Source organism: Bacillus rossius, chromosome 3 (genome assembly GCF_032445375.1).
Source record: "Bacillus rossius redtenbacheri isolate Brsri chromosome 3, Brsri_v3, whole genome shotgun sequence".
In the NCBI taxonomy this organism is placed as follows: Eukaryota; Metazoa; Arthropoda; class Insecta; order Phasmatodea; family Bacillidae; genus Bacillus; species Bacillus rossius.
Genome location: NC_086332.1, coordinates 71,253,841 through 71,267,058, shown reverse-complemented (window position 1 = coordinate 71,267,058; position 13,218 = coordinate 71,253,841). Strand labels below are relative to the sequence as shown.

Here is a 13,218-nt window from a genome sequence, read left to right as displayed (position 1 = left end):
AAATGACTAACAGATCAAGATGGTTAACTTCATAGTCACTTCCGAAGCTTTCTAAACGCTAGCGCTGTTTGTCGATGAAGCAACTTGGCGTCAGCGGTGCGTTGGTTGAATTGTACCGGAAAAGTGGTATCGCAACGAGATGATTCGTTCGTAGACAGGATGCCACATGTCGGTCTTGGCGCCGAACGCCCGGTACTTAGCGTGGACGATCGTCAGAGCGTCAGTACAGTAGCGTCCAGGAGGACATTGAAGGTACAGTCTGCTCAAGATAAGTTGGCACTAATTTGACAGGCGCTTAACGGGGCAGTTTTCTAAATATTCTTGGTTCCTAAATTTTGTATTTTTGCCGGTGATTGAAATTGAATCAATAATATAATATTGATACATATTTTATAAATAGTTTTATCACTTCTTAAGTTTTATTTAATAGTTTTAAGAACCTTAAAGGACAATTTATATTTCATTCCTAAAACGAATTGAGAGCATGAAATCGTGGATTATAAAACTTTTAAATAACAGTTTGTATTTAGTCTTTGTCGTATAACTCTTTTGACATAATTCATAAATTAAAGATAATACTTTTTTTTTTCAAAAACGCCTGAAAATCCCAGGTTCCTATGATTTCTGGGAATCCCGTGTTTTTTTTATTTATGTACGAATGAAATCCTAAAAATAAGGATTACTTAATAAAGTCCACATACAAACGTTTAATTCAAAACTGTATATCACAAAACTGGACTTTTTAAATGTAAGTAATGAATAATAAATTGGTTTTTAACTTTCTCCAAAACTTTAAATTAAAACTTTTTAATAAAACAATTATTAAAAATTATATTTTTTTAAGTATTACTTAATGAGTTATAGTATAAATATCAAATAAATGGCCGAAAACATAAATGTCAGCTGCAATGCTCTATGGCTTGTTTGCATTATAAAACATTTGCATACTTCCACATCGCATACTTGCGTACTTGTATACTTCTACACTCGTATGCTTGAATACTTGCATACTTTCGCCATCGCATACATGCACTCTCGCATACTTTCACACTCGGATACTTGCACACATTCTTATACACTCGCACACACTGTACTCACCTACTTGCACAATTGTACGTGTGATTCAAATTTGTGTATCCTACAAGTGCCCTCTCCCTTTATCTATGAAATTTCACTTGTAACGCTCGTGGCGGCCACGCACCCATTAATTTAATTATTTAAGCTGTATGCATACTGTTTCATACGTCACTAATGTTTTTTGAATATATTTGTACTTACTGCACTTCTCAGGAAGGTGGTGTAAGAATCTGTATGGAGTGGCTCTAATTAGTCCTCACCACTGTTGTTAAAAGTACTCGGAAAAAGTAATTGGGCTCAATTACAATTACTGTGGTGATACTGTAACTAATTACAAGTAAAAATTACTTTACATAGAAGTAATCAGTAAAATTACAATTACAATTACTTTCCGCTACCATTTTAAAACTGATCTACGATTCAATTTTGTTACACTTTGTTACATTAATAAACATACATACATATATGTTTTGTTAAAAAATTGATTTCATGTAATTATTAAATTTATTATCTTTAATTAAATGAATAATATTTGAGGACAAACTTGTTTGCATATCATCAAAAGACTTTATAAAAGTAGTGGAATTGACCTTACAAAACAATTGCATTTTAAAGTTCTCATCAGATAGATTCCCTCTCTTGATGACAAAAACATCTTTGTCCAACACTAAAAAGACGCTCAACGGGAGCACTTGACACCAGCAATGTGTTAAATTTTTTAAATGCAGATTTTAGGATAGGGTAATGTTGGAGACACTGCAAGTCACTATGGCTCTTCATTTTTGATCATAGATGTGCATACGATCGTAGCACTACAAGCGTACAATTATAAACTTTACTAATACAAAAGTTCTTGCTCTTAATTGTATTCGTTATACGTTCCGAGAATAAAAGTAACGGCAAGTAAATATAAAGTATTGATTACCTTAATGTATCGATTACAATTAATGTTATGTATTCCGATTACAAGTACGAATTACATTTTTTAAATGTAATTCGTTACAAGTATAAATTACTTGAAAAGTAATCGTTACAAGTAATCCGATTACTTGTAATTCGTTACTTAACAACACTGGTCCTCACTTTACTTTATTTAGGGTTGTTGCACACAGGGATTTCTCTGTTAGTGTTTGTCTGTCACCATTTTACTGAGACAAGTCACAGTATTTTGTCATGAGCACTGCGTTCTGTTATTTTTTATGACCAGAAAAAAGTGCGCACGTTTGGCTTTGAAATAGAGTTTATAACGAATAACCTACTTTCTTACGTCTGGCGCAAGAGTCAACATTTCCTGTGTGGATTTTTTTCCTCATAAAGACGAAAATATTTTGATAAAATTCTTACATTACTACATTAATTTATTTTGTTATCTTATTAACAAATTCATTATTAAATGTGTAAGTCAGGTCCTCCATAGCAGCTGGTATGGTTCTGTGGAATTTTTCGAACAATGTTGTAAAGTTAGCCAATCAGAATGATGTTGTAGTGTGTCCCTGACGTTAAAAACAGTAATTTATTTGAAGGGATGGAACTGTTTTCATCACGGATTTGAAATGCGTTGAACATGTGGTCTGTTCAAGTGGTTTCGGCATTATGCGTGAATTCGTGTTTATACATTACAAACATAATTTACCAAAAATTATCCTAACCTTAACGCCAATCGCAGCAATGTCAATTCACCGCGGCCAACATTTCTTTCTTTTTTTTTTCATTCGTCCACCCTGAGCGACCTTCATTAAACCCCTCTTGCAGCAGGTTTAAGTACCTCTTCTGCGATAACTATTGCTGCCCCACTTTAAAGTAATTTCCATCCAGTAGAAGGCATATCGCCTCGCAAAATGTAGGCCTACACCAGTCACAATTCTACGTGTGATAGTTTCTTCCATATAAACATCCATACCTGCTATCATGGAGGCTTGGCTAGCAGTTTTTCTTGTGGCTTCTAGAGGAACCTGTACGAAACCTTCCATCGTGTGATAGGGTCTAGAGCAGTTTATAAATTAGGAAATATGCAGTTCAATTACGATTATTTTGTTAATGACAGGAAAATGAGTACCCCTTAACAAGAAGACAGGTAGAAAAGCATTTGATTGAGACACACGAAAGAGAATAGAAACTGAACTTACTGATGGAGCTCCACTTCGAAGTCTGTTGCTAATTTTCTAGATTCAGTTTCATAAATTATGATATTGCTTATCGTGCTAAGCCTTTTACATCTATACATGTGCTTTAAATTTTGGATAACCATCCTTCACATAGTTCAATAACTTCTGTAGTGTGGTATATAACCACAAATATCTGCAACCTCATAGCATACATAAAGCTAAACTGTTGGACAAAACTTTCTTTGGATCATGAAGGCTTACAAGTCAAACTAGAGCATTAGAAGGATGTCAACTCATACGGGACAAAGAAAACTATAATTCAGTTTCTGTTTTTTCTTATATTGGCTTATGGTGAGTGGGATTTGAAATAAAAGGGTTGTTGTAATTTGGCATTATTATATTCAATCCTGACGTTTATACCGAGGTTGAGTATATTTTGTACAATCATTGGACCAGTTTTCCCCAAACAAAATTGCTGCGAAACTATTTATACCAGCAACTCGCCTTGGCCTACTCAAACTAGCATTGAATATGGGTGAGCTTCAAATAGATCTTCTGATGTTTCACATAAAGATGGGTCTAACTCATTTTTATACTCATAAAGGCACCATCTACGATTTTTTTATGCAGAAACAAAAACTAAATATTTCAAAATCGATGTAGAAATTCCTAAGTACATAATCTCAAATATTCACAGGCTCTTCACAAAAACCATTTCGTCTCAACAGTATACAAGCAACAGAAATAAATTACGAATCATATAATGTTGAATAAATATTGTTCGAAGTATGCAGTTAGTAGTGGGAACAACCATGCCCTTATTAGCAAGGAATTGGTGTTTTCAAGTTAGAAGTTTGCAAGCAGGACTCTTATCCCACTGTGAAAAGACTCTAGCCTCTCGTGTGAGGAAATTTTCTCTCTTGGAACAATAAATACAACGGAGAATTATTTTTATTATATTTAATATATTTATTAAAGTTTTTAAAACGTGTATCTTTATTCTTACGTTTTTTACGTTTTAAATTTTACAGTAGCTGTGATTAAACGTCATATTTATCTTAACTGCGTACTCTTATCGATTTTAGAAAGAGAAATTTTTGCTATAGGAAGACAGTACGATGGATTTTTTTATTAACGAGTTTAGGTTTTTTTAATTTATAATTTTTTCATTATAGTCGTGCTGTAAATTTTTTAAAATAGGTATTTTATTTGTTCTTGTATCCATTCTCGCAAGATAATCATTGTTCGCGTTGGTCACAAATATCGGCTTTCTGTTGTCATCTATTGTTTTAAGTTTGTTTGAAACTACTTTACCTGATATTTACTTTTTATTTTCTAGAATCAAAAATGATTGTAATTATTTCACGCTTTGGCTATTTTTAAGATTTAATATTTTTTGTAAATACTGCAGAAAGGCTATAAAGGTTTTCTAATCAGATGCTGCCTTATTTAAGTAGTTTATAAAATTATTTTATTTGTTGGTAAATAGTATAAATATCTTTACTAGTTTTATTCTTCTGGTAAATGTATTGCTATGAACGTCGAAAATCTGTTAAAAATATAATTTTTAAGAGAGACGTAAAAGCTAACGATAGTTATTGTATATAGCATTTCTAAAAATATTATTGCGGTACTTACTTATTACAAAAGCTTTGTAGAAACAAGTGAAGCTAAACAAATCATTTATATGTGTAATTCTGAAAAAAAAAATACATTCTCTTTTTTGCATTCAAGGAAGAAAGCTGAATATGCACCAATGCAATTTGGATATAATTTAAAGCATCTGAACATGCCTTGATATCCCATACTTTCATCAACCTCAGAAATCCAGAAGTCGATCTCTAATTTTACATCTGGCGAAACAAGATCTGAATCAGTGGTTTCACTTTAAACGAGAGCACAGGCAAACTTCCTTAAGGGGAAGTACAGCACCGTCAGTAGCCAACTCACGCCTTACAAATACTAACACGTCATTACTTCCATTACTTGTAACCAAGAGTTATAACCAGCAACAGAGTTCAATGGACTTTATCCATAGAGCCACTAACAGATGAACTGCAATAATTCAAAATGAACCAATATGAATTAGTAAAAAAACTCTTTATTCATTTATTTTATAATTTTTTAGTTTATTGATACCCATCTAGAACCAATTTTTATAAAGAATGATTTATAATGGGCTACAAAGACGGATTTATTATAATTGCTCAATATTTATTGTAAAATATTTATTTAGTTAAAAAAATTCCTTTGGGCACAGCCTAGAGGCAGGCGTAGGTAGATTTCGAAGTACCTAATTCTTCTAGAAATATTTTGTAAACTTCTATGAACTTTTGTAAACTTCTGGAACATTTTGAGAACTTAATGTAGGTACATGACATATTTATGTTCTACGATATTACAAAATGTTCAATTAATCATTTACTCATTTTCCATGTAACTTAAAATATTAATAATGTTTTAACTCAATGAATACAGCATTGAATAGTTTAGAACGAAGTACATATTATGCCAACTAAGGTAATTAATCAATTTTGTTGACCTTGAAAACTATTTTTCATACCTTGTACAAATAACATGGTCATATAAAAATTTTCTTTGCATGAAGGTTTAAGATAATATTACGATGGTTTAAATTCAATTCTAACTCACAAGATACTAAAGAAATTTCGATATATTTTTTTTAAATTTAAACCTTGCTCTAACGGTAATAATTAGTTTCAACAAAACTTGTTTCAACGAAAGTCTTAGATGTATTTTAAGATTTATACAAAAAATGATAACGGATTAGATAGTATATATTAAAAAAGTATAAATATATATACATATATATTTTTTTTACTTTTATACCTTGTTATTTCCACGCGTTGCAGTAATGGTAGGTTACATAAAAATTTATTTTATCAAAAATTTTAGACAATATTTAGAAAGTTAAACAAAAGTAAGATTTAATTCGGTATTGTACATGGTAGGGAAATTTTATTTATTTTCTTATTCCAACACCAGGTTTTCTCAATCCCTTGCAAGAATTGTTTGTTTATCAAAAATTGTTTCACACAAAAGTTTTAGATAGAAATTATAATTTTTACAAACAATATGAACAGATTTGTTGGCGAGACTACAAAGGGAGTTATTAATTTATATCTGTATTTTAACCCCTCTATGTATATCCACCCTTTGCAGTGGTTGGTTGTATCTGAAATTGTTTCAGACAAGAGTTTTGGATAATATTAGTAGAGTTTACAAACAATTCGAACGGATTTTATAGTGTGCCTACTAAGGGAGATATACATTTTTTTTTGTAATTTAAGGGGCACGACACGTCAGGGGTGTATGTGTGTTAGTGAGGCTAGATGATAAGCGCGACGCTCGCTGGTGTTTCTAGCGCGGTATCGCCTCTAAGCTCAAGGCTCTGAACTGGCGCGCTTCTTGTCGTCACAGGGTAACTGTGAAATTTGAGAGGTGACCGTAACAGTATATGGCCGAGAAATGAAGATAAAGGGGTAATTCAAGTCCCTTAAGTGCTTTTAAGAATCTTTACTAGTTGTTTTGCCCCTAAAAATTACTCTGAAAACGCTTTTTAGCATTTTTAACTCTTCTAAAAATACAGTTTAAAAACTTAATCCAAAATCAATGTACTTCTCGGCCCTCAGCGAATACTAAATGCATTTCGTAAGCAGAACTCATCCCGATATATTGAGTAGTTTTGAAATCGCGTTGTTTTTCCTGAAGCTCTGCATACCGTATGTGTGTCCGGGTAGGCGTAGCTCTTAAGGGTTTATTCCAACCCTTGCGGTAATGGTAGGTCGTATAAAAATTATTTCAGACGAAAGTTGTAGGTAATTTATGGTTTCACAATAAATTAGAACGATTTTAATAATGAACATGGTACGGAAATTATGCATTTTTTTATCAATTATACCCCTGTGTTTTTCAAACCCCTGTAACAATGGCTCATTTTATCAAAAATTGTTTCAGACAAATGTTTTAAATAAAAATTTTATGAATTACAAACAATTTGAACGGATTTGAAGGTGTAATTACTAAGGTAGTTATGAATTTATTATTAAATTGTAACCCCTCTTTATCCACCCTTTGCAGGAATAGTTAGTTGTATCAAAAAAATTTAGACAAAAGTTTTAGTTAAAAATGATAAGATTTCCAAACAATTTGAAAGGACTAGATGGTGTGCCTACGAAGGGAGTTATGAATTTTTTTGTCCTCCAACCCTTGTTTTTTTCCACTCCTTGCATCAAAAATGAATTTAGACAACTGTTTTTGGTATTACTCCTACGAGTTAAAATGCTCAAGTGGATATGATATTCGTCAAATTAAAAGTGTTATACCGATTTTTCTCTTTTTCAAAAAATCTTTCTTATTTCTACCTCTTTGGTCGGATATTGCCAAAAACGAACTCGACCGAGATTTTCCATTTCTTTATTTTAGTTATCAGTTTGGAAGTGATTTATAAAAAATTACGGCAGTTATCGTGTCCATAAAAAAGTATAAGGCCTATATATGTATATAGATAAATAAATAAATATATGTATAAACTTTTGAGTTGACGATGGTTTTGTTGTCTATGAATCAAAAACGAAAATTTTTCCAAAAGCCGCATCATGGTAACGGCAACAATATGTTTTATTTCTTCGAAATCTACCTAATACAAATTATTGCAGGAAAATACTTGCAGAAAACAGGGCATACTTTATTTAAAATCAAGACGTAAGTTTAGTTATGAACCGTTCTTTAAAATGATTCATGCAATGGGGGATTTTTATTTTATACAATTTTTTGGACATACGCCACTGCAGTTTTATTTGTTTAGCATTTCTGAATTTTTCTCATGACAAACAGTGCAAAACTGCAATAAAATTTCTTATTTTGCATTTATGAATTTTTCCCATGACAGTGAATAACTGCAATGGTGTATGTATGGTGTATGTATGGTGTATGCATGGTGTATGCAATGGTGTATGTATGGTGTAAGATAATTTTGATGTTTCTCACATTAATGGCATAATTTTCACGCCACTAGTCCTGATCTCTAGCTGTCTCTGAATAACTAAGTTACCTAATGTTTGAATAGTGCAATAATAAGTATACCTTATCTACCCAAATGAAGATACTAATATCTTCACAAGTCTTTGCTTGCGTTAAATCAGTGATAACAACTGGCGTTTGCCCGCGGCATCGCTTCGCGCGGGCCGCCTAAACAATAATTCAACAAAGATATATTATCAGGTACACCTAGTGAGACATCGTTGTTTGCACATTTCTATACTAATAGTAAAACTATTCAAGGCAAAAGTCTGTACATTAAATTAAATTTTGAATATAGTTTTTAGAATCTTTGTCAATTTGTTTGTTTGTTCCGGCATCATTCGAAAACTACTGGACGGATTTTGATGAAAACTTTTCATTAATAGTGTATTTTGCTAACTTAAACATTTTTTATATATAATTAAAGAATTCCACCTCTATGGGGGTAAAAAATGGTTAAATATAGTTTTAAATAATTAATTATAGGTAGGCCTATATCCGAAGTGTACCAATCATAAAAAAAATATCTTGGGTACCAATTATAAACATAGCAGGACAAGGAAACACAATTTTACCACTTTGCGAAATTTTACCCCTAGGGGTGAAGAAAAGTAAATAGGGTTTTAAAATAAATAATTATATCTCCGAATATAATCAAGCATCAGAAATGTTATTGGGAACTGTTAATTAACGTACGAAAATTACCAACCACAATTACCTTTTTTTTTTTTTTGCAATTCAAACCCTAAGGAGTGTAAAAATGTTAAGAATGTTTTTAAAACTAAAAATGAACACTTCTGATTTAATTAGAACTAGAGTTAAAATCTAAGAAAGAACAACTTGTATTAAGAGTTAAGTATTGTGTTTTTTATTTATTTATCGAAATTCGTTTTTAATAGGTGAGAGAGGAATATTTTTATTTATTTTAAGAAATCATATTACCGAAACTAATAAAGTACGACGTAAATTTTGTAGTAATAATAATAATAATAATAAAGATACACATTATTTTACTATTTTGATAGATTCCGCCCCTAAGGAGTGTCAAATGTGTAATTTTGATTTTAAGAAAAAATTCCTCATAATCTGCTAGATCTAGGGGTAAGAAATTAAGAATGAACAACAAGCATATAGAGTTTTGAATTGTAGTTATCTCTATATGCCATATAAAATAAAGCTATATGTAAGAAACTGAGCATGACTAACTTAAATAATCATTTTCGTTGTGTAAATTCAACATTTCCGATCCTAAAGGCAATGAAACGAGGGTTAACTATTAAAACATTAGTTTTAATAGTAACAAATCATCTATTCAAGCAAATTAATCTGGAGTTAAGAAACTGAGCAAGAAATACGTACATTATATTATTCCATATAGGGTAAATCCAGGAGAGATGGACCACCGGGTGAGATGGACCGGTGGCATAGTTCACGAACCTGCTAATAGAAAGCGCCATGGTTGGTAGGAATGTGTCGTGGCAACTGTATTGCGCGTTCTGTGTTGTTTTAGTTCCTTTGTATGAGTTAATTGAGAAGATATTAAAGAAAATAGAAAACAGGTAGGTCAAAAATTTTGTTAATGTGAACGCAGTTGTGTCGTAGAGACAGTATTTTGCAATATTTTTGAACCATCATTCCTTACAACATGTAAACAAGCTAAACGTATCTTGGTAGTGATCTGTAGCTACGCTGGGCACAACAGGGACGTAATGGCGGCCTGGTCCATCTCTCCCTAACGATCGGGATAGATGGACCAAAATAAAGTGGGAGAGATGGACCATCGTTTTAAATGGGCCTACGTATTATTAATGAGTAGGCTGTAGATTTGTAATGTCGTTTATACAAAAAAAATTAGTCACAAAACATATTGTTAAGTAATTTGGAGGTTGATTTCCAAACTTTTAAGGTAAATTCTTCTCTCCGTTAAGCCTACTTAAAATACAAAAATACAATATAGGCTGTATGCGGTAAAGTGAGCACTTTTGCGGCCATAGTTACTTTAATCATTCGATCAAATTACTATATTTTGGCCACTTTTAAATAGGATTAAAATAATCGCAACTACATTCCTCCCTATTGAATTTTTAAAGGGAAGAATAAGAAACAGGAGTTCAGTGATGGCATCCCTCCGGGTTCCATGATTGCAATGCACGTGAAATCTGCTTACATAACCTCTGAATTATTTTTCGACTGGTTGAAACATCACTTTTTGCAAAGAAAGCCTGCTGGAAAAGTACTGTTGATTATTGACGGACAGTCCTCCCATTGCAGCAGTGTCGAAATGCTTGAATTCGCTGATGGAAATGATATAATTTTGCTTAGCCTTCCTAGTCACACGACCCATTTCTTGCAGCCACTTGACAGAAGCTTTTATAAATCTTTGAAGTCTAACTACAACAAAGAATGTAATGTGTTCATGAGGAACAACCCTTTGGGGCAGATTACGAGACTGCAATTTGGCAAGTTGCTAGGATGTGCTTGGTCCAAATCAGTGACTGTAGAAAATGCAGTTTCTGGCTTCAAGGCATGTGAAATTATTCCGCTAAACATGTCTGCAATACCAGACTACGTTTACCTGACACCTAGCGAAGATTCAACAATCATCACCCCTGACACAAGAGGTTCTAGTGAAACGTCACTTTCTGTAGCTACTGAAACGAACTTAGTTCAACTACACTCTCCAGACATTGGTTTGACATCAAACCAAGAAGCAACCATAGTCACCGATAGGTGTACCCCTCCACTCGAATCTGCTCTGCCTATAAGACATTTCGAACAACCTATCAGTGATGAATGCCTGGCGACTCCTGGAACTTCGTCAGGGCCCACCAGTGTCTCCGGAGTCAAAGAGGTCGACAACCCCACGCCAACAAAAATTTTGAACAACATCTCACCTATTCCAATCTTAACAAAAAAAACTACAGCCCGTAGTAAGAGTGCAAGTGTTTTGAAAGTACTAAATTCTAAGGATAATGTACAACGTATTACCCAAGGAAAACATGACAAACTGAAGAAAATAAAAGAACAAGAAAGAAAAAGACGGAGAGAAGAAGCTATCCTAACTAGGACTGTTAGGCCTACCAAACATAAAAAACCAAACACCAAAGGATTTTCTCAGCCAATTTTGTATGATAATTGATGATGGTGACTGGGACGAAGATGAATGTGTTGGGTGTAATGAGGACTAAAATACTACAAAAAGTACAGAAGACTGGATTAAATGCACAGTGTGTTCCCGTTGGTTGCATGAGAACTGCACAAAGTACGAAAATAAGTGCGATGTATGTGGAAAAAAGAACTAAAATCTTTATGGGTTTTAAAAAACTACATCTGAAAGATGAAATACCTTGTAAATCATTTTAATGTATAGGCACTGTAGACTTGTACGTCAGAAACTATTTTTGTTTAATTGGGTGCTTAAATCTGAATTTAAAGTTAGTCATAACTGATTAAATAGCTTTCTCAATGCTGGTCCATCTCTCCCATATAGGCTGGTCCATCTAACCCTAGGTATATGGTATAGATGGACCAGTACTGCAAAATTTTTCAAAATTTTTCTTCACTTTGTTAACGTAAATTTTCTACATATACCTTTTCTTTTCATATACATAGTTCACCAGAATATCATAGCGAAATTTACTTCACCAATAACTTCACAAATAACAAAATTATAAGAGTTTCAAAAAAGGTGGTACATCTCTCCTGGATTTACCCTATATATTTTTTACCTTTATCAGTTTTCTATATTCGATCGCAAAAGAGGTAAAAAGGTGGTCAGTTTTGTTTTATTATAAAAGTTATATATTGGAAGCTAATCAAAGCTGTTTTACTACATGCTGAAATTATACTTCTAAATGAATGGTAAGATTTTTAATATGGTTTTGACATTAAAAAAAATATCTACCGATTCAATCAAACTTAATTCGAGATATTGGCAATGATTCATAAACTTACCGTAACTACCATCTCGTATTCAACGTTTACCGAAATATCACCTCTTAAGTCAGGGGTGCCCACAAGGGGGGGTAACGACGCAGACTGCGTCATTAAAATTTCAGGGGGGGGGGGGGGAGTGGTTAAAAGACGAGAAAAATGTATATATTATTTACATAATTATAGCTTCTAATGTGAAAATACGTTTCTGGTGCTTTGATAATTGAAAGGGATCTTGTAAATCAAATTGGCAACCCCGCACTTTCCTCAACAAAAGCATTTTGGCATCTGTCGGTTCAGGATGGAAATATTACCTGATATGACCAAAATTATTATTAGAAAATCAGTTTTAATTAATGCAAAATGTGATAAAATATAATACTAAAAAAGTATAATATTATAAAATAATTGAGTAAATCATTGGGAAAATGGCATAAAAAATTTGGGGGGGAACCCATCATTAGGTTAGGAAGGGGGGGGGGGTGAGTCATAGTATTTGGGGGGGGGGCACCTCTGCTTAAGTTGTAACAGGCGTGATAACTATAGGTAAATTGTGTTTTCAACTAATTTTTTGGACGCCAATCAAACGTAGATTCCGCACCCTTAATAGTAATTACAAGAAAATTACATCACCAACTTGGCGTGTGAGAGAACGTCCAATACGAAACGCATTAAAGTTTTTTTTTGTTAAAGGAACAGAAATGTTCATATAAAATTACAGATATTTGTACATGTGTACATTTACACGAAAACAACTCTATCGCTACAAAATAGTGTTCGCAGTAATACTGGGTTCGGATTATTGCCCGGGAATGTATGCTTTGTGTTGCCACAGTGCCTCAAATACTTAAAGTTATCTGTAAACAGTTCCCTGAATAGCATTCGAATATTAACTGCGCCAATTAAACAGCATAAAAAACAAAATAAAGTCATATTATTTAATATTCGATTATAATTTCGATGGTTAAAAAAATATGCTTGAATAAGACATTAATTAAAATATAAAATTTTGCGCCAATTTTCGTAAAAAATACTCAGTATTTTCTTGAAAATTGTATTT

The 13,218-nt window shown here is 32.7% G+C and overlaps 1 protein-coding gene across 3 annotated transcripts in view; it reads left to right on the top strand.

The window, feature by feature from the left end:
* Window positions 1-13,218, top strand: part of LOC134530883 (G-protein coupled receptor Mth2-like) — a 224,832-nt gene that overhangs the window by 99,647 nt on the left and 111,967 nt on the right. The window lies entirely within an intron of this gene.